The sequence below is a fragment of the Rhinolophus hipposideros genome, assembly GCF_964194185.1.
Source record: "Rhinolophus hipposideros genome assembly, chromosome: 7".
Lineage (NCBI taxonomy): Eukaryota > Metazoa > Chordata > Mammalia > Chiroptera > Rhinolophidae > Rhinolophus > Rhinolophus hipposideros.
Genome location: NC_138053.1, coordinates 87,271,145 through 87,297,961, shown reverse-complemented (window position 1 = coordinate 87,297,961; position 26,817 = coordinate 87,271,145). Strand labels below are relative to the sequence as shown.

Genomic DNA, 26,817 nt, shown 5'->3' with positions numbered 1-26,817 from the left:
AATAATTACCTTGAGGAAAAAGGTAATTTATGTAAATGGGGAAAAAAAGTTACAGACATTAAAAGGGGATTATCCCTGATTACCATGGTGGGCTCAATTTAAATGCATGACCTCTTAAAAAAGAGTTCAAGAGAAAAACAGAAGGATGAGGGATGTGACAACTGGAGGAAGAAGAAAGATTCAGGGTGCAAAAAGACCATACCTGCCATCGCTGGCTTTCAAAATGGAGACACACAACAATGTGAGAAGTCTGTGGGTGAGTTCTAGAAGACAGGAAGTGCTCTCCATTGACAGAAAAGAACTGGAGGTCCAGGCTTACAACCACAACGAACTGAATCAGCCAAAATCCTAAATAAACTGCAAAATTAGAGCCTCCTGAAAGAAATGCACCATGATTTTAATCTTGTAAAACCTACACTGGGATTATAAACTAATGCATCTGTGTTCTTTTAAGATCCAAAGTTTTTGGTAATTAGTTAAAACAATTGAAACTAATACATGCCTCAAAAAAATTCATGCTGAAAGAATAAATAAAAGAACTGAAGAAAGACCCATAACAAATTGGAATTTCTTTCTTACATGAAACTTTAGTAAAGAGATAAAATACTATCTAAACAGTATCTTAATACAATTTTGTTTTATTTACTTTTTTTGATCTTTAAAGATAAATCTTTCACTTTTGTTCATTTCAGAGATTTGGGTTAGAAGAAAGCTTGTTCAGGGATAGTCTTTGGCCCTTAAACAGCCTTTGATTTTTAGAGAGGTGTAAATTGTGCTCTGCTTTCTTTCACTCCTTTGAAGAAAATCTTTAAGTGCCTCACTATCCCATAGCTCCAATTTCTGCCAGGGAAGAAATTGCTCTAATTACTCCAAGTTAAGGTTGTAATTGCTATTCTACATTTTATGCCATGAGCCCTGTTTTATTTCCACTCACTGTTAATCAAAACAGAAAGACAGAGACACTTGCCCTGCTTAACTCACCAGTTTTTTCTAACGCTCAATTTTGTCTGTAACCTGGAGTACCTCTTGCTTTAGCAGCACCACTAACAGACCACTCACTCCTTGTTTCTTTCTCAGAATCTTATTCCGTGTATACAGAGGTCTATATTGTAATAGCCAAAGATGATACCTTCAGCAAATCTCCCAACTTCCAGTTGTTTCAATTTACTAACATATCTCAGATTTATTTAATTATTTATTTATTTTAGGGTCAAAATTGTGTACGTAAATGAGTAAGTGGAGTTAAGTGGGATTTCTTCAAATACCCTACTGAGTTTTTAAGGAACATAAGACAAAGTTATTTGCCAACGATCTGCTAGCAACATATGAAAAAATACAAATCACACTAACACTTACCCACATTGCCCACACACATCCAAATAAGAGAAAACAAAGACAAAAAAATGAAAACCCCTTCCAAACACAATTTGTTTACTTTTTTCTTTTCTGATTGGAATGTTATATTAAGGTTTATAAATACTGGAAAAAAAACTGATAATCTTAAATGTTGTCAGGGTTTGAAATATCTCACAAAAACCACAAAGAAAAAAGAGTAAAGAGATACAGAATTAAGAAATATCTTGATGCGAGATAATAATCATAGTTTTCTGCATAGGAATTTAGTAAATGTGAAATTTCACTATCTCAAAAAGAAGTCTTTGCCTTAATATTATTTTAGGATATTGTTTGTCCATTAATATTTTCTTTCAATTTTCCTAGATAAAATTTTCATTTGTTAATATACTCTGTTCTTTTTAAAACAACCATCTTTATTCTATGGAACTATTCTAATTTACATGGTGATTTTGAAAATACTCCTCCAAGTTTATCTAAGCATATATTCTTTTCATTTAAAAGAAAGCTTTGTATCATGTTAATGTTTATGATTATAGTTTCTCAGCAGTCTCTCTTAACAACATTGGTATTGTCAGGATAATTCTTAATTGTATAGTACGGACCCAAGCACTGCAGGATGTCTAGTATTCTTTGCCATGAAATGGCATTAGCATCAGTATCTTTGTGAAAGAAACAAGATGCCCACCACATTTTCAATCCCTTCTTTCCATAGGGTGGTACAGTCTGAGTTTGATAGCCATTGTCGTAATATCTTGCATTATTGCCGGACACAGTTCTAATATGAGGGGGATAAAAAATATCAGAGAATCATGTCTTTTCATGTTTAAAGTAATAAAATATAAAATAAAAACAACCACACCTAGTAAGTATGGAGGTATACTTTTGCCAAATGATTTATTTTTATCACTTAATGTCACTTATTTTTGACTTTGAACATGATTGTGATGTGCTTATTTGGAACACTATCATTATTTCCAATAAATGCCTAATAATTTATTGCACAGAGTTTTCAACTAAAACCATATTCCTCAACATATTGTTATTTTCAAACCCTGTTCCTCTCCTGATCTTCACAATCTAAGAATTATCTTTTTTTTTCCTTTTTTGCCCTCTCTTCTATACTAAACCAGATAAGTCATAACCATTATGTATTTGAAATATCACCAGTGCCTCCTTCTTTTCACCCTTGTTAACAACCTTCTTGTTGTCAAAATCCTCAACTGTCACACTACCCTACCCTGCATATCAATTATTTCCAAAAGGAACAACAACAACAGAAACAATAGCTATGGAATGGGAGAAACTGTTGCCATCTTCTGAAAAATCAATATGCAACATGAAGCAAGCTCAAAATGTCATATGTGAGGGTATATTAAGTATGGCAGTAGCTAAAATATTCCCAACTGGTTGGACATGTTATAGAATTATATAATATAATTCTGAGAATATACTGTGAAGATGAACACTTTCTATACTACAGGTGGAGAATCTTGGCTCACTTTGGACCACGTAGACCACGTTCATAACTAGATATATTACAGATTAAATGTCCTGATTAGAAGCAGGCTACTCATTGCTGGTAATAATTCTACTAGGGGAACAAAGAGAACATTTGTATTTTTCAGGAAAAGTCATTCATTTCATTGTTGTCTTCAAGTTGTATATTTCATAAGACTGAACTACAGTATCCAGTCACACTTAAAATTATAAAAAAAATACTAATACTGCATTACAGGGAAAACAGAGATTGTAACAGATAACATAGTAACTCTCTTATTTCTATACCATTATCTTCCTCTACACCATATTTCACTGGAAAATAAATCTGGATCAGTAGTTATTCTTCTGTCGTCCACCTGTAAAGCATGACTGAATTGTTAGTGACTCTATTGTTCTTACTTCTAAATCATTACTTCAACAAATAATTTTCAGTGACTACTATACACTAGCTATTACTCTAGTACAGTTTGGACAAATATTTGGATCCTACAAATTTCACCTCTTCAGAAATCTCACTCCACCAGTAGCCCCCATTTTTTTCTAAGTAATTTCTGCCATTGCCTCTTCTAGATCAGGGGTTAGATTATTTTCTTCCTGTAAAGTGTTAAATAACAAATATTTTGGGCGTTGTGGGCCAATGGTCTCTGTCACAAGTAGTCAATTATTGAAGCTCAAATGTATGACTATATGTCAATAAAAAACTTTATTTACAAATACATGTGGTGGGCCATTCTTGACTATAGGGCCATAACTTGCCACCCCATGTTCTATATAATAATCTTCAGCATATAAACAAGTTCAAGACTTTCCTTCTCATACATAGAAGCCAATCTTTGAAAAACTGTATCTTCTAAATAGTTATACTATTTATTCAATACTCATAAATGGAATTCACAGATGGAATTATTACACACTCTTTACTTCTTCAATTCCCATTCACTTCTTAAGTAACTGAAATACTGTTTTTGCCTTTATCTTGGATGTGCCATGTCCATTTCCAGGAATAAACCGATTGGGAATATTTTAGCCACTGCCATACTTAATATCCCCTTCACATATGACATTTTGAGCTTCCTTCATGTAGCATATTGACTTTACAGAAGATGGTGACAGTTTCTCCCATTCCATAGGGGCTCTTTTAGAACCTTGCTATTTCAGCCATCAAGAGGTTGAATCAAATCTTCACTTTAATCTGCATGGGCCCATAACCAATAGAGCCCCGTGGAAGTGACACTGTATGACTTTCGAGGTTAACTCATTAAAAGGCATTATATTAAACTTATTTGCTGGGACACTTGGCACTGGAACTCTGTGCCATTGTGTCAGCAGCCCCATTGAATGAAGCTGCCTTGTAGTAAGGAAGCCCATACTGCTCGTATGGGGAGATCATATGAAGAAGCCTTGAGATTAAATGAAGGAAGAGATGCAGGAGAATTTTCCAGATGCTGCAGCTTCAGCCATCATCAGACCGCAAATGCTTCAGAAAACATTAATCAGAATGACCAAGCCAAGTCTTTTCCAATTCATGACACACAGAAACCTTAAGAAACAGTAGGGATGATGTTTTAAGCGCCCAAATTTTGGACTGATTTGTTCCACAACAATAACTAACTGATATGCTCCTTCATATTCTCTACTTTCTCGACTCTAGGTATGGATTACTCTAAATGTCTTTATGCTTTTCTAATATTCTCTCTTAGTCTACATGACTTTGTTCTTCTTAAGCAATCTGATTTTCCATTGCGGTCTTCCCAGTGGTTCTGTCTTCAGCTACTATCAGTAAACCACATGATTTCACCTATTATGTATAAAGAATGATTACTCTAAAATCTCTCCTGAGGTTTCAGACTAAATCCCCAAAGGTCTATTGAACTCATATTTATATTCCTCCAGAGATCTCAAATTCATAATACTTCATACCAAATCCATCATCACCACTGCTTTTTATACTCTTCCTTTTTTCTTCATATGTAATTTCTGTGTATGGTAATACCATTTATCCACTGTCCAAAGCCAGACAACAAGGAACCATCTTGTCTCTTGTTTCCTTTATCTTATCACCCCACATTACAATTATTCACTGATTCCTTGTGTTTCTCTAAGTGCTTTCCCCACCATTACTTATTCTTCGTATCATTAACAGAATATCATCTCTCATGGAAAATCTGATCTTCTCATTTCCTGTAGGGGGAACCATAAAAGTACTCAGGAGCAATTAAACTCACCTCATCCTGCCCTCACAAACTGCAGACTAAATATGTACAACCACCCGTCAAAGTATTCAGAAGACCTAAAAACTTACATTTAATCAGACAGTGTTTACTTAAGAGCCAGGTATGTTAGAGCTACCATTACATTATAGCCTATACAAAACCCAAAGTGTCATAGAGGTCAAATACTTTGAAAATCTCAAATTCTACATACCTCATTCCCCACGAAATGGTCACTCCTCTTTTTCACCGAAGACTATGACATAAAACACCTTTTCTAAACAGGCCCATTCCTATTTTTTCTTGCTTAATCCTCATGCTCATTGCTGTATGGTCCATTATTACCTTTCGAATAACCCTAGCCTAAGATTCATTACTCGGTACTCAGGTATTCATATATTTACACATATTTTCTTGGTTGGACTTTTGCTTCCTTGAGAACATCAGAGAATCATTTACCCCACTTCATTCCATTTTGCACTTTGGAAACTAATTTAGAGCCTAAAATTTAAAGCTAAGTGAGTGGTTTTTGCATAATAAAAGAATTAATGGATGTTTGCATTCTTTTAGTATATTTTGTAAAAAAAAAAAAACAAAGCTCTAAAATAGCTGATTTTTTTTTCTTCTTAAATGTGATGATTTCAGGCAATTAGTGACATTTTCTGGTAATTATTCTTGTTTGGGAATATCAGGAAGAGATATTACTTCACAATTCAAAGAGAGGTTGTCATAAATAATATACCTCAGAGCGGGAAAACAAGCATATTCCTTTGAGCCTTTAGAGGGAAATAATACTCACAGGAACTTGGAAATTAAAATATGAGAAAGATAAAAGAGATGATTTCAGGAAATTCTGTCATAAATTTTTATATTCCTAAAGTAGTAGAAGGGACAAAAAACCAAAAACAAAAAACAAAAACAAAACAAAAAAACTGGTTATTAACAGTTTCACAAGAAATATTCTACTGTTTTTTTCTTGCTTCACATATAATGAAAAATATTTTATAGAGAATATAAAAATAATATAGACTGGAGTTTGAAAGTGAAGAAATCCAAAATAATGTCAGCTAATTGAGTCAAGAGCATGGATAATTGAGAAAGAGAATGGATAGCAAAATCTGAGAGTAAAGGAAACAAGAATGAACATTTTATATCATAATAGTTATATAAAAACATGGTGAGGGGATATAGCTATTCTCAACAACACATGTGAAGAAAATTCAGAAATTTTCATCGTCTATAAAATCAATAGATTGCTTGGTAGCTACAAAAAATATCACTATAGGTTTTCATTAGCAAAAGTGTTGTATTTCACAATAAGGAAGATGCTACATCATTTATGCTTCACTGATAAGACCAAACCCAAACCATTGTATTCAGTTATGGTCACCATATTTGAATAGCACCATAGAAAAAAAAAAACGTTTAAAGGAGAGTGACTAGATGGTGAAGGTTTACGTGAATATGGTCCAAAAGAATGAGGAAATCATATACGGAAGCATCAGACATTTGCTATATGGATCTAAAGACCCTAAAGCAGAGGTGTCCAAACTGCGGCCCGCAGGCCAACTGCGGCCCCTGATCTATTGTTAATTGGCCTGCAGCAAATTATATTTAGTTTACTTAAATAAAGCAGGTGAGGCAATACGTACTTCACCTCGAGTGAGTGGCCCAGCTGTTTGTGTATTTTACCGCATATGGCCCTTGGTGAAAAACATTGAAAAAAGTTTGGACACCCCTGCAAAGGGATGAAAACTACAGAGGCACAGACTTTAGCTGTATACAAATAATTTTATAATAATCAAATATGCTTTATTCAGTTCCCAGTAACTTGAAATGTTAAAAGGTAAGGAAGGATGACTAGTTCATGGGAGATTTGACATATTTACAATTCAATTTAGGGCAAACAGCAGAAAAAAACAGATGCTAGATAGACAGACAGACAGATATAATACACAAAATAGAAGTGCCTTCCAAGGAGAGTGTATATTGTTTTATATAGAAGGCTTTTGGCCTTCTGAAACACTTTGTAGGTTAGCCTGATGCTTGGAGGAAGGAGGAAGGAATAGATGAATAACTCTAGACTACCAACTAAAAAGAACATGACATTCTTTTAAATAAGGAGGAAGTAAGGAGTGAGATAGAGAATTTTCAAGGAAAGAGATAAGGACAGCCTCTGAGCTGCCATGAACCCAGGTACTACATGTAATGAAGGGGCCAGAATAAAATCTCTGGTGGTTTGATGAAAACCTTACAAACAGGAGTGTGTATTATTCAGTGGTTAGCTTATAGTGTTCCTGCAATGTATTACTCTTCCTTTCTCCTACCTCTCTTTATATTTGGATTAAACACTCTTGTCCACACAAAGTGACATAAGAGAATGCTGTTACATTTCTATTATATGTGTGAAATCTGTGAAAGAGCTGTGTAGTTATCAAAAAGAGAAAAAGATCAGGTCCTGGTCCATGAAATTCAGAAGGAAAAAAAAAAGAACCAGAGATTTTTTTTTTTTTTCAAATAAACTGAGGCCTCTGTGCGAGCCTGATGCTTTTCATGGAATTCAGAGAGCGCCTAGAGAAGACATTGCATTCCTCACTGCTTGAAACTGTGGAAAGTGGGTTGATTTCAAATAAATTTAACTTGGATAGGGAACGGGAAAGTTCCGCTGACATTTGTTTTATATGTAGTCCACCTGCTACATCTGTTCCAGGCTTACTGGACGACATTAGCCCTAAGTGATCCCTCCCTATCTAACTCAACACACTTAAGGGCATCATGAACTAATCTGAGTTATGCTTTGCTGTCTTGAACACTCATTTAATTAGGGCTGTATTGTATTGCATTTGAGAGTGCTTATATCATGCCTCAGGAAATATTTATGAACTGCAAATGGGCAGGGTCCATTTTATAAAACATTTTGACTTTTACACAACGCCGACCTCATGCCTTGTCCACGTAGGCACTGAATAAATACTTGAGTTCATGAATCTGTATATAAAGCAAGAAACATTGTTTGTGGGCAGGTTAGATTCATACCCACAAAGGACCCCAAACTCCACCTTCCTAACTATCTCAGAAGTCCTTCATAATTGTTCCTAAATGTAAAATTATTTGGCAATGTAAGATAAAAAAATACATCAGGATTGTATTAATATGTAGGATTTTCACATAGAAAACCCACAGAATTCTGGTTATATTTCTATTAAAAATTAATAAGAGTATTTGTTAGACATCAGATCATGATAGTTTTATAACACCCCCGCGCCCCTTATTCAGTGTTAATATAAGGATTAGGTCAGATCACACCTGTAAGCAGTTAGCATGGTGTCACATTCTCAAAATTCCAAATATGTTAACTGTGTTTATTCAATAAGTGTCATTCATTTGATTGAAGCATACCAAATTATTATTTAATTCATACATTGATTTTCAAGTATCACCTATAATATAATCTAGCAATCTAAAGTTGCTAAAGTTGCAGGAATTTTACTTTAATTTTATGAAAACCATTATCTAAATAAATGTCATGTCGTTATTTGCTCACAAGATTTTAGAAACATAGACTTTAACTCTGAGAGTTAAACTGTATTCATGTTTTTAATTGGAGCTCCTATGAGCTCTACTACTTTGAGGACATTGTTCAACCTTATTATCAACCCACCTTCCATAAATGTTACTCAATACACTTTCTGCTTCACAACTTCTTGTGAAGGTTAAATGAGGTAGTTACGAGTAAGACGTGAAGTTCATGCCAGTTAGTATGCATTCAAAAGAGTTAAAAAAACAGTTATGATTTTTTTAAAGTATACTAATTCCATTTTTATAATACAAACATCAGATTTTCTTAGTGGAATCTAACAGGAAAATATCACATCAATATGGAAAGGATATTAAAACGAACACTGGATTCAAACCTGATAATATAAAAATCAAGAAATCACTGTCTAACAAAAGGTCTAGGTTGAAAGGCTTTCTGCATAGTTTGCTATCTAACCACTAACATCCCGACTAAAGGAGGAAAACATTTAAAAGTTTGCTGCATGCTTTCTCCAAAGGTAGTAAAATTAATTAGGGAGATGTGCAGGCTGCTGATTCATTTAATTATATGTTACTACTGAAAGTGCAAAACTCCCCTGCTAGTCTGTTGCCTGAAGGACTTTTGGTTGAGGCATCACCTCTTTCACTGAGAGGGTTGATCATTGTAAATGACTTTATTGACCCGTGGTTTGGTTCAGCATCATATGCTCCAGTGAACCAAGCAATAAACAGCTGCTAAGTGCAGGTGAGAAGTCGTCACAGAAAATTCACGGACTGAATCAGCGTTCTTTCTGCCATCAGGCTCCAGTGCTGTCACAGATTTCTGAATTGCTTATTTGACAGGCATGATTTTTAAAGGGACTTGCCCTAGAAAAATAGATATTCCTATAGAGCTTCATAACTTTTAGCTAGTGATAGAGGGCACTCTATTTTCACAATCTGGATTCCAAATTCCTGGATTTGTAGCCATAGTTAGTTACATTACATTTTTAATGGTTTCTTAGGTGTCAATGGAAATGCCAAACCAGATACAATTTGGTAAAATAACACATAATATTTAAGGACTGAAAATACATTTTAAGAAATATCTGACAATTTTAAATGCTGCAAAAGAAAAAAAATAAAGAAAAAATAAAACAAATCTATCTATTTAAAAGAGTCAAAGGCAATTAAATAGTAAAGACAACAGTAGAGAAATCTCAGCTGCCATCAGCTCTTTCCACCAAGTAGCCTTAACAGATTACCCTTGTTAGGAATAGCCTGATCTTTAGCACACCTCTTCTACTTAGAGCTGATTTTTAAAAAATCTGTCTCCTTCATTAGACTAAGTTTGGGACAGATTAGGAATTAAGTTTTATTATTGTCAAAGATATATAATGAATGTTTGTCAAGTTGGTGAATGAATTGAAGAATAAATCCTAAAATTATATTCACTATCAAAAGAATGAGAGGGCAAGCCACAGCTGGGGAGAAAATATTTACAAAAGATATACTTGATAAAGGACTGTTATCTCAAATATACAAAGAACTCTTAAAATAAGCAATTAGTAAACAAAAATCAGATTAAAAACAGGCCAAAGACTTATTAGGCATCTCACCAGAGAAAATACACAAATGTCAAATAGCACATAAAAATGATCCACATCATATGTCATTGGGGAAATGCAAATTAAAACAACAATGTACTACTACACAGCTATTGGAAAGGCCAAAATCCAGAACACAGAAAACACTAAATGTTGGAGAGGATGTGGAGTATCCTGAACTCTCAGTCACTGGTGGTAGGAATACAAAGTAGTACAGCCAGTTTGAAGACAGTTCAGTTTCTTACAAAACTGAACAGCAAATGAATTGAAAACTTAAGTCTACGTATTAACTTACATATGGATGTTTATAGTAGCTTTACAAATAATTGCCAAAACTTGGAACCAACCAAGATATCCTTCAATAGGAGAATGGATAAATATATTGTAAAACATCCAGAAAGTGAAACATTATTTAGTGATAAAAAAAAAAAGAAGAAAAAAAAGAAAAAGAGCTACCAAGCCATGGAAATTCATGGAAAAATCTCAAAGGCATATTACTAAGTGAAAAAAAAAGACTATCTGAGAAGGCTATCTATGGTATGATTCTAATTACATGACATTCTTGAAAAGGCAGAACTATGGAGACAGTTAAAAGATCAGTGAGTATCAACGGTTGAGGGGAGGAAGGGATGGACGGGTGGATCAGTGAAGATTTAAAAGTAAACAATGATCCTCCTAATCTAAATAATTGTACATAGTTGAACAAGATTATATATGCAACACATTTACTCATTCTTATTTCATAGTACCTGCATTATTAATTTGTTTCAGTTATGAAAAAGAAGTCCATCTTTTTCTCAAAAAGTTCAAAACAAAATGACACTGCATTTTTATTTGAAAATGTGAATTCTATGATATTATGGCTAAGACTTACACCACAAGTCTCAAATCAGAGTACATAAGGGGATGTGATGATTTTTACACTATCCAAAGGTTTTATAATAAAAATTTAGAAAATGTTAATCATAATCCATAGATAAAAGACATAGTCATAAAAATTAGAAAGACATATTTTAGTAGAAAATAGGTGACCTAGATTGAAAATTCACAAATCCAAAGGGTAAAGGAATTTGGTGAGAATTAATTTTTCACTCAAAACAGTTAATATATGTAATAAACTATTGAAAGGAGAACTAGAAGTATCAAGAGATTTAAAATTGCTTGGGGACAAGGAGCAGTATAGGATTATTGCTATACACAAAAAATACTAGATGGTATTTGTCATAGTGCCTGAGGAATCTTCTTAGAATCAATGTGGGGGAATATTTGACGACATACTCTAGAGCAGTCTTATATACCGCAGTTATTAAGAAAAATGTGAAACTGTTATTAATTAACATTTTAATATTATGAAATATATAAAAAACATGGTTACCAAAATTTAATTCAGTTCAGAATACTTAAAATTATTGAAAGACATACTAATGACATCTAATAAAAAGTAATATAATTAGGTTTCAATCATAAAATAACTAGTTTTGTTTATTACTTCTCAATGTCTACTACGCCTATGAATCACTTGGGGATATTGTTCAAATGCAGGTACAAATTTGGTCAATTCTGGACTATTTCTACCATTTCTAACAAGATCCTAGTCAATGTAAATTCTGCTGGTACGTAGATCATACTGCGAATAGCAAGTTTTTACCATGATATACTAACTACTCTAACCAAAAACATTCTTTCTACAACACACAAAAAAAGTCTAACTCCAAAAATTGGCAAGGTATGATTTCACACTGAGTTAATCATTAGTATAGGACTTATTAGTATGAAATAAAAAATGCATATAGCTCTGCAAAAAAAAAAATATACATATATATATATATATATATATATATATATATATATATATATATATTCTATCTTTATCTTTTTATTTTCTCAATGCCATGCAGATTAAGAATAGAGAGCAGGGTAGTGTGGGTAATAGCATATTGGTGTCAACAGGAAGTGTTTTCTCAGGTTAAGTTTGTAAGAGCACATACATGAAGGTATTATTGAAACAAATTAACAGAGTCTTAAATATACAAGTTAAAATATTCTAGGCACACAACTTTTCCTTGTTTAATGAGCATTTTGGTGCACTGTTTCAATCTTTAACAGAATATATATGTTCTTTTATACTTTTGCATATAATGTGTCTTCAATATCCCTCCATTTAATTATTGACAATAAGTTCAACTTGCAGTTTTTATAAATAAATAAAATCTCAAGAGAAAACTACTTAAATGCTAGTGAACAATTTTGTCATTAGTGATCATTGAGTTTGAAAATCTCTTGCTGCCACAGTTCAGATACACAGTGAAAAGCTTAAATTGAACAGCTGGTTGTGACCGATCTAAAATGTGCTTAGTATGCACAAAGTACTAACTGGTATGTTGAGAAAGTTCTATTGCTGTAGGCAACTCATTTATTTATATTAGATCTAGTACAGTAGTGGTCCCCACAGAGTTCCTTGCACTCTTATTAGCCAAAACAAAATAAAACTCTAACCTAACTCAGGCTAAAATTTGAAATGAGACAGTTAGTAGAGAAGCCTATTTCCAATATATTTGCTCCACATTCTCCAATTATAACAAGTGCCCCAGAGCATGTGTATTCTATTATTATTATTAACATTTAAGATAACTACTTATATCTTTGAGCAAATCAGATACATTTTCCCAACAGATTGAAAACATTTAAAGACTCATCATCCAAAAATTCCATATTCCATACAATACATGGTATACTTTGGTAATCTGTTTGCCTATCTATTTCTGAGGGATTTTAGTCCTCATAGACACCCTACATTCCACCATACTAGGTTATATGCACTTTTTCCAACCCTCCATGGTCATTCTGAATATCCTCCCTGTCCCATAATTTTGTGTATACTTCTCATCGTTTTAGAGACAATACAAATATCACATGATCTAGGATCCCTTTTTAGATTGAGGGGGAAAAAAGTAACTAATTTCTTCAATGTCTCTCACATTTTGCAAAGCAACTTGAATTAAACAACAAAAAAAATAGTAATTATTAAATGCCACATTATGTTTGGCATTTTGGAGGGGAAAAATCATCAAAAGTTTCACTTGTCTCTTCCCCTCATATCTTTATTTCAAGGGTCAGAAATTTAATGCAAGGATGTTGCCATTAGCCAATCAATTCTTATACTAACTATATTTTCAGGAATTCAGGAAAATACCACAGAACAACTGAGCCCACTGTGATTCAAACGTAGTTCATAACTTCATATGTCACCTAACCACCATAATCTCCTACTTTGGTAGGTCACCATGTATTTTGAGTCACCAGAAATTAGCATCACTTCAGAGTCCATGAGTAATTTTTCAGGGATTGATATTTTTTTCACCTCCATGTATGGTCACTTTAGTAAGTGAGGGTAGGTTCCTTTGAAGAAAATATGGAGAAAATTTGATGGTGTCATATACCTGATGCAGTGTGGCTGGTCTTTACTGGAGGGAACTCACAATTCCTGTCAGTCAAGCTGGTCCAGACATATGAACTGATCTTGTTTGAGGAACTGGGTGAGAGGCCATGACTCTCCAAAATGAAAATTCAAGTCGTGTTTCTAGCCACAGACATTAATATGTTACATTTGATGTTGTATATATTGAGTAAAGTTTTAGTAGGGACAGCATGATTAATGGACTAACAGCAAAGATCCCTGCAAGTGAAAACATCAGATTATTAATTCTTTCCCGCCATTTATTTGGTATATCATCTTAGCCTTGGAAGTTATCTACTTGGCTTCTATTATTCTGGAATTTCTCCATCTGATATAGTAATATCAGGAAGCCCATCTCACTGGTGACGTCTTCCACCACCATGTCTGAACTGCACCACAAAACATTCCATGTGGTAGGAAATGTCTGGTACCCTCACCTTTTATTTATTTCTCAATGTCTTCATGAAGAAAATATCCTCTGAGTCCTGCAGGTGGGAGTGAGGTGGAAGACAGTATGAAGGCCGTTTGTATGTCATAAATCTGCTCCAACATTCATATCACTGTCTTTGTATTCTTTCTTCTATGTCATGATAAATAATTTATGGCATTCAATCTCTTTGAATGTAGATCACTGTTGAATACACATTGCGGTCAACCTACCAAATAAACTCAGTGCTACTTTCAGATGTGCAATGACACCCATTAGATACAGATGTCCAGTCAGATACACTCATGTCAATAAATTCAGCCCCACTTAGTGTTATATTTTGTCCTGTGTTGTCTAATTCTCTTTGAACTCAATACCTCACATACTCCCTGGCTTTGGCTGACATCAATTTGCAAAATCTTGCAATTATTTTGAAATATAAGTTACTTTCTACTACATCAGATTTTGTATGTAGTCTTCTAGGGCATTCTGAGCTCTACAAGAGCTCTGACTCTAATTTTGGGTCAGGAGTAAATAAGGGTGGGTGTTGAGTCTTGAGGAAAATGGAAAACTTTTGCTGGGCAAGTCCATGAAGTGAATTATCTTCAAGAAAGGAAAGGTTAGTCTCCTCAGACAGAAGAAGAAGACTTCTAATGAGAGAGGCTTATATAAATGCAAGGTTTCAAGGCTCTCAGTGTAATCCAAATACACCAGATCGCCTTAGAAGCTTTCTGATTTTCTTGCAAGGATTTGATCTAACAGCTTAAAGTCATAAGCTTTTGTATGTGGTATGTATGCTTGTTTGTTTGCTCTGTTTATCTGTAAGTGTTCAGATAAAATAATTATTTTATCGTAGTGTCTTGTAATCACTATTATGAACAAATAGTGAACAACAGTTACAACTTGGTTTCTGGAGCTTTGCTTTAGTACGCTTTTCATTAGAAGTAAACACGGTTTATTATATGATTAATTGGGCAGCCACTGCATGCTACAGATTACTACTATCACATTTATAATTATCAAATATTTCAGTACTGTATCTGTGGTCAAAGACATGATCAAACCAATTCCCTGGACCCAACAGTATTTTCTCACTCCTTTTCTGGTATCATACTCTTCTGCGCTCAACTTTAAGTATCAATTTTTTATTCAGTCCGTATTCAATCATGAAAACAGAAACTACAATAGTTTTTTGAACCGAAAGTTGAATGTACATCTTGGAAGACTGAAAACGCAACCAGCAGTGAGGTAAGAAAAAAGTAGGAAATTCTGGGAGCAGTTATCACTCTCAGCTTAAGGCTGAGAGAACAAAGCATTTCTTGGTTCTTTTTCTATGATCTTTCATATTCAAATAAACGTTTTGTTTTTTTTATAAATTCTGTGACATGAACAATCCTTTAACTTTTACACTCTCTCTCCTGAAGTATTTTTCCCACCTTGTTTTTAATCAAAAGATTTTGAAATATGTTGGTGTCTCAAGAACAGCTACATATTAAGGATCTAAGAATCTAAAAGAAAGAGAAGAGGACACCTGGAGTGAGGAAAAGGGCACAGCTTGCCTGGGTGCTACAAGCAGTGAGAGGACACCATGAGGCCAGTTTTGTGAGTACTAGGCATAGCTGCAAACAAGAAGCAAATGCTAGTTGAATCAATGGCTGCTGCTGAGGTAAAGAACATCGCGAGGTAATGCTGACAAAAGCAGCAAACAACAGTAAAAAAAAAAAATTCTCTAAGATTCTGGAGGCAATTTAACACCATGTTAAAAAATATATATATATCCTTCAGAGACATAAAGACCTGAATTTGACATTCAACTCTCCATTCTCTTTTTCCCTCCATCAAATGTATTTCAAAATTGGACTTCAGAGACTTATTGTAGAAAACTTGTAATGTTCTCAGTGATAATTTGGCTGCTATGGGTCAAAGTGTTCTGTCCTCAGAAGATTTAAGAAACAGTTTATCACGTTGTATTCTTGGCAATGTCTTGGTCAGTTCTCTAGTTCCAGCCAAGAAGTTAAAGTTATATTGATTTATGACAGAAGCATTCAATAACTAGATGGTAGAAAGTATGCCCTAGGTACTTCTACCAGCCAACAACTAAACTGTATAAAAAAGTATATTAAAAGCACATATCAATTATAAAATGAATGTCAAGAAAGGACATTTTAGAATATAAGTCAATTTAAAAGGAATGAACTTCCCAACACTAAATCGTATTCACAGAGGAGACAGCGAAGAGGACACGATGGCATTTTACATACTTTTCCTATCTGTACTTTTACAGGACCTCTAAACATCTTCCGAGGCCAATGGTTTTATTTATGCTATAGAATCATCTTTATCTATGCACCGTTTCAAGAGACTTTCGAAATTTAATTAGCTTGTTAACAAAATAGGTGAATCCTTTGGTTCTTATTTCAAACTCTTTTAAATTCAAACCAGTGCCCAAAAAAAGAGAGCATAAACAAATACCTACCTTGTACTTTCTGCCTTAAAGTGCTTTCTTTCACTACTTTAAATTTTGTTTTCCGAGGGATATTTAATAATATGCACTGCATAATGACCTTGTATCCATGGATATATATATATATTTCTTACCTACCACAGTGCAACTTCATGTTGTGCCATTGAGTGGAAAGCAGGTACACAGCAGTTAAGTGGCATGGCTACAGATTGTATAAGCACCTACTTCATGTAAGGATTCGAACACAAGACCTTTCACCAATTTGACTGCCACTCTTTTAAATAAAAAACAAAAGGGGGAATTGGAAAGGAAATTTGATATGTGACAAAATTGCAAAAATCATTTACATATTTTATACTAGTAAGAACCAATGTTTTGATTTATTCCTTCAACAAATAGGCATTAATAAGTTGCATGGACATTGCACTTTGAGGACTCAGAACAATAAATGTAAAAAACTATTTTCATTTCTGAATTATATAGTTTGAATAGAAGGATGTATTGTGACATAGTAGATGTTTAATTAACAGTGTGAGGTCTTAAATGATTAAAAGTAGAGGAATTCTCGATAAGAGCTTGTAGAAAGATTCGTAATGTTTATATTAGTAGAGAAGGGAAAAAACAATCAAATCAGGAAGTTTATCATAAGCCAAAGTTGAGAGCTGACAGAAAGCACTTTGGGAAATAGAGAAAATACAGCTTAGATTGAAGTGAGAGTCACCAGAATGTCAGAAACTGGTCAAGGTTACATTATAAAGAATTTCAATCTGCCTGATGATTTTGGATTTTCTTTTATGTGCGATGTAAAGCCAGATATCTGTACCCACCAAAGAAATACACCTAAAAGGTACAATATATTGTAACTGAATATATTAAAGTATGTCCCCTCATTCCATCATAGTCCTTAAATATATAAATCTGATAACTGGCAAATGTGGGATTGAATTATTTAATTGCTCTAACTTATATATGCATTCCACCCGAGACCTAAATTATGACTAGAAGCGTGTATGTACACACCCTATCCTGCAAAGTGAAAAATATAATTTGCCAAGGAAATATTGCCAATTGATTATGGACATGTTTCCTGAAGATTCGTGATGTGCCATAGAATTATTCTCAACATGGTTTAAGCAGTTATTACCAATCAAAAATATATTTCAAAGTTGAGATATACTATGCTCCTATTAGAATGACTAAAATCCCAAATACTGACAACGCCAAATTCTGGCAAGGATATGGAGAAACAGGAAGTCTTATTCATTGCTGGTGGAAATGAAAACTGGTACAGCCACTTTGGAAGACAGTTTTGCTGTTTCTTACCAAACTAAACACACTTACCAATATAAATAAGCCATCACACTCATTGGTATTTACACAAATGAATTGAAAACACAGCCTCACAAAAATCTGTACATGGATGTTTATTGTCACTTTATTCATAATTGCCAAAACTTGGAAGCAACCAAGATATCCTTCAGTAGGTGAATGAAAACACCAACTGTGGTTAATCTATACAATGGAATACTATTCAGCGATAAAAAGAAAGGAGCTATCAAGCCCCCAACAGACATGAAGGAACTTTAAATGCATATTGCTAAGTGAAAGAAGCCAATCTGCCTACTGTATGATTCCAAATTTGTGATGATCATATGAAGGCAAAACTATGAAGACAGTAACAAACAAAGTTTCAGGGAAAGAGAGAGAGGAAAACTTACGTAAATGGAACACAGGGTAACTTTTAGGGCAGCGAGACTGTTCTCATGTCACTATAATAGTAGATACATGTCTTTGTACATTTGTCAAAATCCATAGAATATACAATACAAAAAGTGAACCCTAATGTGTAGCATTAGTATCAATGTTAGTTAATACTAATTTATCAATAATGGTTCATTCATAATAACAAATATACCACAATAAAGGAAGACGTTAATAATTGGGGGAATTAGTGGGGTGGAGGAAAGGGAGATAAGGAAGTATATAATAATTCTCTTTTCTTTTCTTTCATTTTTCAGTAAACCCAAAACTGATCTAAAATGTAAGTATATTCATCTAAAAAATGCATATATCATAAATGTTTGAAACCCATTTGCCATGTCAGCTTTAAAATGTTATCTGTTATACACTATGGTTCTGCTGGATCTTTTCCCACTTTATTTTTGCCAAGCATGTTTGAGAAGGGATAAGTTGAGACAGGTGGCATTTAATATCTAGTAGTCAAGTATTAACACTCATTGTTATTTCTATCTATACCTTAGCCAGTCTATGATTAATAAAATGTATGTGTTGGTATACTACATTTAGAGCATTAGTTTCAGTGAGCAATGCCCACAAAAAGCATAATCAGGACCCATCTAAGATCATATCTAAGCAAATTGTAATATGCAATAACTAGAGATAATCAGACTGTCTGTGTATGTGCGTATATTGGTTGGGGTTGGGATGGATTGGACACAGTGAGGATAATTTATTAAAGTAGGAAATGGAAGATATAGAAGACAAATCATGTCACCCAGTAAAGGTGACTTATTTTCATATTATATTTTCATATTTTCATAAGTGATTCAAACTATAAAAACCACTCTACCTACATATACACACATATTCTCACCCAACCATACATACACATAGTTTCACAAAGATAAGCAAGCCTAAAAGTGATTTTATAGTTACAAAAGTGGTAACGGTGACAAAAACAACAAATATAAACATATGTATGCTTTCTAATTATTAACATCATTCATCTCAATCCATTCAATTTAACTCAAAAGAAATGAGTATCTTGTTGTCTCTGAAAATCTGATATGAATTTAATCATATTGGCAGTTAAATACCAGTTACCAATTTTCCTACATCCCACACAACTTTCTCTCCATACCATGAAGTATACAAATGTTACATGTCAGTGGTATTTCTACTTCTTTACCATCATATAGAAGATATGAATATTTAACTTGCATTGTTATATTTGTCTCTTGGTTCTGGGAAAATGTTTGCAACATAAAAAATTCATGTACAGTCACTGCATTTGCATTTCTTTATCGTGTTTTCCACTTTAGGCCCTTTCTCCATCTCCATGACTGTGCTACCTTAACATAAAAAATAAATAAAAATAAAAATCTCTCTTTGGAAGAAATTTAGAGTTCTTAAAATGTTGCACATTTATTAAATCAAATCTGTAGCATCAGTATTCCCATGCAAGTCTTATTACTCAATAATCCATATCACCAAAACTTAATTTGGTGAGAAAAAACCACATTAGAGTATACGCCCATGTGTTTCAGCTGGACTTGAAATGATCCCTATACAACGATATATATTATACTAGTTGCATTCAAAATTCAGTCCTTTCAAGGTATGCAAATTTTCAAACAAAGAATAAACCACTTGCAGGTTTACTTTCAAAACACCAGTAAAGGAAATATCTATACCATTTCCATCTTTCAATTTTATTTGAGCAACTCTTCTTCTACCCTGGTAAGTCAAGGAGCCATTTAACAAAGGTTTGGAATACCACGATGCATTGCTCAGAATCTCTCCTCTTCTCTCACTTCCCCAAATATGTCTCTCTCAGAAGGTGTGTATCACTTCTTTCTCATTCCATGGAGCTGGTATCATTGGATGAAAGGCCTGGACCCACTAAATAGATTGCTTTTGCTTTGGGCCATTGTTAAATGTTGACTAATCCCCAAATAACTCCTGCAATCAGGAAACATCTTTAGCTGCTGTAGGCATGGGAGGAATGCATTTCCATTTATTAAAAAAGTCTGCAGGACCATTTAATATGCATGGTTTCAAAAAGGATACAGGAAGCACCCCACCCCACCATAAGCAGAACTTGTGTCACCTCTGTGTGTATTTACGAAAACTTCATATAGGTTGGTGCAAAAGTAACTGTGGTTTAGAAGGTTAAAAACAATTGCAAATTGTTTTTGCACCAACTTCATGTGTGTGATGAAGAAAAATCTTCTGGAATTTAAAATGCATTTCCTACATATGTATGGATAGTGAAACTACCTATTATTTTCAATTCTTCCATGTCTCTTTTAGTACAAAACAAGTAATTTTCTGTTTTACTTGCCTGCTGTTCTTTTCTCCTGAAAGCAAATTGCATGTAAGCAGAGTCATTCATTCTCTCTGTGCTGTTCACAGATATTTGCAGACAACTGTAAAGGAAGTTTTTTTCCCTTCTGCTTTTTCCCTCATTTTCACCTTTCTTACCATGTTAATTGCATAACATACAATCTCTAAATTTGCCTGAAATCAGTCATTTTAATATTTAAAGCCCCTGTTATTTTCAAAAATTAATCATCTTCTATACAATTATTTTGTAAAGAAGTTAAATTTAGACAGCACAGGATAAATTCACTTTCCTATAAAAATAAATAATTCTAAGTGACTTAAAACGTTTCCTTTTTGTGGGGAGCAGAGAAAGTTACTTCAAGCAGCACTCTCATTTGAAAAACAGCGGAAATCCTTTCAGAAAGCAGTATATCTTGTCAGTTGTTTGCTGAGTATAACACAGGAAGAAAGAGCCCCCTAACGGTTCAGACACCTATAAAAACAGAAGAGGTGGTGCTTTCTCAATTCCTGTTGGTTCACTATGGCTAAAATGAATAATCAGTGCAGACGTCTTATACTGTGGAAGTGAACAGAAGGTTGAACAAAAGGTCAGATGCAGGTCCCTCAAAAATGGAAAGGAAAGTGAGAATTCCTAAGTTGATCTGACTAAGTAAGTGGCTAGAATTGAAACTCAGACTGACACTTATACACATGAAGTTCTAGGACATTTGATTCCTCCATGTTTGCTGAGGAACACTGATTATAATGCAGGAGACATTAATTAGTTTTTAAGTGTGAAGTGTTACTTAAAGAAATTGCTACCCCCTCCACCAGTAACAAGGCCATTTCCTATTAAGAAAATAGAGAAGCAAATCCCTCTAGGAGTAATTACAAAATTTGTAAGGTAACAATAAATAGAATCAAAGTAACACTGAGGGTAAGCTAAGAAGAATGTCTAAGTGCCAGAGGCACAGAGTTTAAGAAATTACTTCTTAAATAATTTTAAAGTAAAAACATGACTATACATAGGGAAAAAATAAGTATGGATGTTCACATATACCCATGCTAAAATATTAGGTCTCATGAAAAACACACAGTGCAATTGAGAATTAGTTTTCTTTAATGTATATACCTTGTACAACCCATAAATAAGGGTTATAAGAAAATGACTGTATAAATAGTTTAGACACTTAAGTCTGTTGCAACAAAAGTTATGGAATTTTAAGTAACTGTGTACTAAATTTAAAAATGACTAGATAAATTAGTTAAACATTAATTATATATTTTAATCAGATATATAAGATTGTTTTGCATAAACAATAAAATGGAAGGATTAAAAAGAAAATTTTGGATACATTGCACAAAAGTCAGCATAATTAATCTAATACATGCAAATCAATAATTCTGCAAGATTTGCTGTGTGTGGATTTCATATAATATTGCTACTACCTACATAAATGTATGGTTTATAGTTCCTGTCACTTTCCTTAGTTACTAGTTTGGCATTAGTTTCTCAAACAAATTACTCAAAAATGATGTACATAAAACATTTTTTTCAAATGACTCAGTTCAAAGACGAAAATAATTAATGCTCTCTAATACACATTTATATTCTTTTAGACAAACAGTACTTTAAAAGTTGTACCAATATAATTATTCCTTTTAATATGGTTATTATGAATGAAAATAGCCATAATATTTATAGTATCATGAAACCTCATTAGCAGTAGCTATAATAGGTAGCTATAATATTTACATTATAAAGCATCAAAACATTTTTTCACGTTTAGAAGTAAAAGCATGTTATGAAAAACTGTGTTCTTCAAAAATACAGTTATGATTAAAATACAAGCAAGGGTGAAACACACACAAATGCAGCAACTCAGAACATACAATATTCCTAACTTCAGCTATATTGGCTCCCAAGAGCATTGGCAACCGTGTTCTTATTTGAAATACTGCACAACGTATTAAAAAGTTTTGCCAATTTGATCTTTAGAGGAGTGATGCAGGGAACTTCACTTAAAAGGACAATCAGAGCAAGTCTTGGGGTAGAATGTCCCTCTTCATTGATCCAAAGGAAATAGATATCAAATGTGTCACAAACCATAATTCCAGTAAGGATGAAATAACTCCTTTATGTTTCATTATCACAATGATGTCTCTTTAGCAACTGACATCCATGACCTATAAGCCTAAGGTCAGTCAACTACAACAGCACTGCATTGCCCCAACTCATTATTCTGATTCTATTCTATTGCTTTCCTCAAAAACAAACAAACAAACAAAAACACAAAATCAAAACAAAACAACAAAAACAGCTTCCCAGCAGAGAATTTAATATGTGCAAAGTTTATATACATTCACAGACACTTTACCAGCACGTCCCATCACTGACACAGCATTAATTGATTGGAACTGCAGCTTTAGCTATGAACTCTAGAAGAGCTAAATGTCTCCAGTCACATTTCTTTGCCTTATCTTAGCTCAGTACTTTTTTAAAACCAAATACTAGCCATCAGTAATTCAGCCATAAGAAAATGGCAGTCTAATGTCATGTCATTTACAACACATCATGTTTATGTTGAAGAGTTAACACTGCAATCAAGACAGATTCAGAAAAAAAGATCATTGACAGTCATTTAAAAGCACATAATAGCTTCTGTATCTGTATGAAACACAGAGGACAGTTAATATAGTAATGTCCCTTTCATGATATGCTGTTATTTCTCAAAGTTGTTTAACAGCTAAGAACAATACATGTGAACATATTTTAAAGTTGTCACCAAAAATGACCTTTTCAGTATGGACTTTGCTTATTTCTCTTCTTCACACAGAGTATTTGCTACATAACATTATAATCAAGTGGTCTTATAAAAAAAAAAACACAAAGCAAATATGTAGGTAGGTAGATAGATAATTGATAGATAGATAGATAGATAGATAGATAGATAGATAGAAAGAATACCAACTAGATTCATATCAACATGCATCAACACATTTCTAAATTCACATGCCTGTACATTGCTCTGAATTTAACACATCACTGCAAACTCAGTTTTTAAACCATGCCAAGCTATGATGTATATTACTATGAATGACTAAAAAGGAATCCAGAAATAAAAAGGTAATCTCCTTACCTGGAGCATGAAACTGTTTCCCTTCAATTCTGGAACAAAGTGAGGCTCGAAGTAGGACTTGATTTTTGTTTCTTTTCAAAATCCTCTTTAATGATGCAGGAGTGAGATGAACTATTCCAAGGTGAAGTCTGTTATTTCTTGCTGAGGCTCAGAGCCGACATCCTCTTGTAAAAGAAAAGGCACCTCAGTAAGTTGTTGACTGAGGGAGCTGCGAAGCAAGATAATCGGCACCAGCAGTCACATAGTGATGCCCCAGAACGTGCACTGTCTCCCTCCCAAGCTTGCGTTAACTCTCTCTCCCTGCTTTTCACCCTGACGCTCACTTAGCTCCCAGTCTCAGCTCCTGCTGCTGCTGTATAATCAATCTAGCCTGTCTGAAGCTAATAGTCCTCTATTTAACCAGCCAATCAATAGCAAGGATTACACTGCTAGTCCCAAGAGTCTTTTCCAAGAGTGGTACAAACAATAAGAGTTTTGCCAGCAGTTTAGCCAAGTATTTTTCATTATTTTATTTCACTTCGAGATAGGGATTGAGAGAGCAGAGGCTCAAAGCAAGCTCAGAGTGATTGCAGTGTTTAGTATTTTAAAAATGTACCCTTTCTTATCTGATTAAATGAATAATTGCACACCTGCATCTCCTACCCATCATCAATTAAAAATTACTAGAGTGCATGTGTGATGAAAGCTTTTGAATTGAATCATGTAAGAAAAAATCAGAAGCAAAATTATAAACACTGAAAAAGATTTTTGCTAGGGAAAGCAGCACCATCAGCAGCTTATATGGCTTAGATCAATTAAAGGGTACCCCTTTATCCTGACTGATGTTAAACATTATTTACTTTATTCTGGAAAAATAGTGATTTATATTTTGTTTCTCAAAAGGAATAAGGGATGATGTTTGTAGATATTTTTAAACTAGAGCCTGAAATGTCTAAAATGTTGGTTTCAATTTAAAGCATAAATCTACAAACGGATCCCTCTGAATGTATCAAATAGAGCATGTCACACCTGATTCATCTCTTCAAGGTTAAGAAGATTTTCTTCTTAAAGTGACAAGTTCACTTCAAAATAAAATAATTTAAAAAAAGCATAAAGCAAACTGTATTATCCTGCAGCAGGGGTGAAGAGGGGGATTGGAAGAGGGGAGACAAAACAAAGCAAAATAAACAAAGAACAACAAAACATATTTGGGGTCAACTTGGTGTTAGTTTTCTCAAACTCTCAAACCCCAAACAGAAGGCAAGGAGAGACTGAACACGAAGGCTACTAAGACTGCTCCAGAGGTGGCAGGTTTAATAATCAAGCGAACTCACTTAAGAGGTCCTCTTGATCACTGAAAGATCAGAAGACATACCCCTGCCCTCACCAGAATCTTAGACATTTATTAAGAGGTCTTAATTGAGTTCAGTCACATGTCTGTCCAGGTGGTTTCAACAACACACCACTCTCTCCAGGCGGCCTCCTTACTATTGGTGCCCACTGTAGGGAAGGTGGGGAGAACACTCATTCCAAGGATAGGGGAGGGGTCAGCAGCCTCAGTTGCCCAGATCCAGCTTGAGGGTCAACCTGTATCCTCTTGATGACCTTCCCCAACACTTAGCAAACCCTAGATATGTATCCTCACTTAATTTCTAATTAGAAGGTGGTTGCTTATCTCATTTTCACACTGCTTGGTCAACCAATCTTTTAGTTACTTTTTCTTTGTAATAGTACATTACTGCACTCATTAAAGTAAATTGTATGGGAATGTTTAACTACACCTCTATTTCCACTTGGAATTACATGCCAGGCAGTAGCCATTGTAGTTCCAACTTTCAACATCATACATTACAAATAAAAGTTTGTAACATGCGCTAAAGTGTCTTTTAAATGAAGACCGAAAGGCTGTAAGGTATGTGTGGTCATGGAGTTACACTCAATTAAAGTTCAAATTAAAAAGTGTTGTAACACTTATTAGAGGCAAACTTCCTTGATTTAATTGACTCAGTTCAGCAAATATTTGTTGAGCAACTCTTTGTATCAGGACTTGTACTCTAATAAAAAAAGTAATTAAGTAGAAAAAAGGCTTCTTTGTGTGTGTGGTATTTTCAGTGTATGGTAGTAGGATTAGTCCATTTTTCAGGATCTGGTGGGTAAATGAGGAATTATCAAGGAAACAAAATATAAGGAAGAGTAATTAATACCTTCTTTCCCAGAGGATCAAAGAGACAGAGTAAACTCAAAACTGAGATCAGACCTCCTCTGGGGCCACAGATAGACCCTGAGAAAAGTATGACATTTGCAATGATTATCATCAAAGAGAATTAAAAAAAAATGATTTTGCAGGCAGAGGATAAAGGCAACAGAGGGGAGAGGGACAATGTAAAACTATGGGGTCAAACAAAGTGGGAGATGGAGAGGGGTGTTAGAAGGAGAGTAAAGTGGGAAGGGGGGTCAGAATACATAGGTCTAACGGTATATATAACTGAAAAGAAGGGAAGAATATGGAGGATCCTTGAAGCTAGGCTGCAAGTAACTGGGTAATTGAGAACATTTTAAATATATTCTTCTTTCATAAAAGTTATGAAATTCAAACTGTGCTCTGGGAACCTCAGTCTAACAGAAGGTTGTAGATTATGCAGAAATGGGACCATGGTAGGAGTAGGTAATCACAGGGGAGACCATTGCCAAGGTCTTTCTCAGGAGTAATAAGGGAGACCCAGTGTGCTCAGGTGGGAATAAGCAGAGTGAACTAATATTGAGGAATGTTCCAAAATAAAGTCTCTACATGACTGGCAACCTACTAAGGAAAGGTACAGCTTAGGAAGACTTTAAATTTTCAACTAAGATGTGTGACTGAAGATAATAAATACCATACATTTCTTCTCCATCTCTTTTTTGGTTCTTTCATAGAATCCATCCTTCCTTAGTCATGCATTCGTTTTATGTGCAGTTTCCTACAACAATACAAGCTCTATGAAGAAAAATAATTTGATTTGTCCAATACTTTCCCTTCACATTTTTCAGAATTGTGCCTGATGTATATCAGTTATTTAACAAATGACAATAATGTCCAATTTGGGAATGATTGAGTAC

General features: G+C 34.1%; 1 protein-coding gene across 1 annotated transcript in view; it reads right to left on the bottom strand.

Moving 5' to 3' along the window:
• The window catches only part of CDH18 (cadherin 18), an 870,012-nt gene extending 845,938 nt beyond the window's left edge, over positions 1-24,074 (bottom strand). The window contains exon 1 of the mRNA XM_081054270.1: positions 23,743-24,074. The gene's annotated coding sequence lies outside the window, so the exon portion shown is untranslated. The remainder of the gene's footprint in view (positions 1-23,742) is intronic.
• Positions 24,075-26,817: the final 2,743 nt, after the last annotated feature.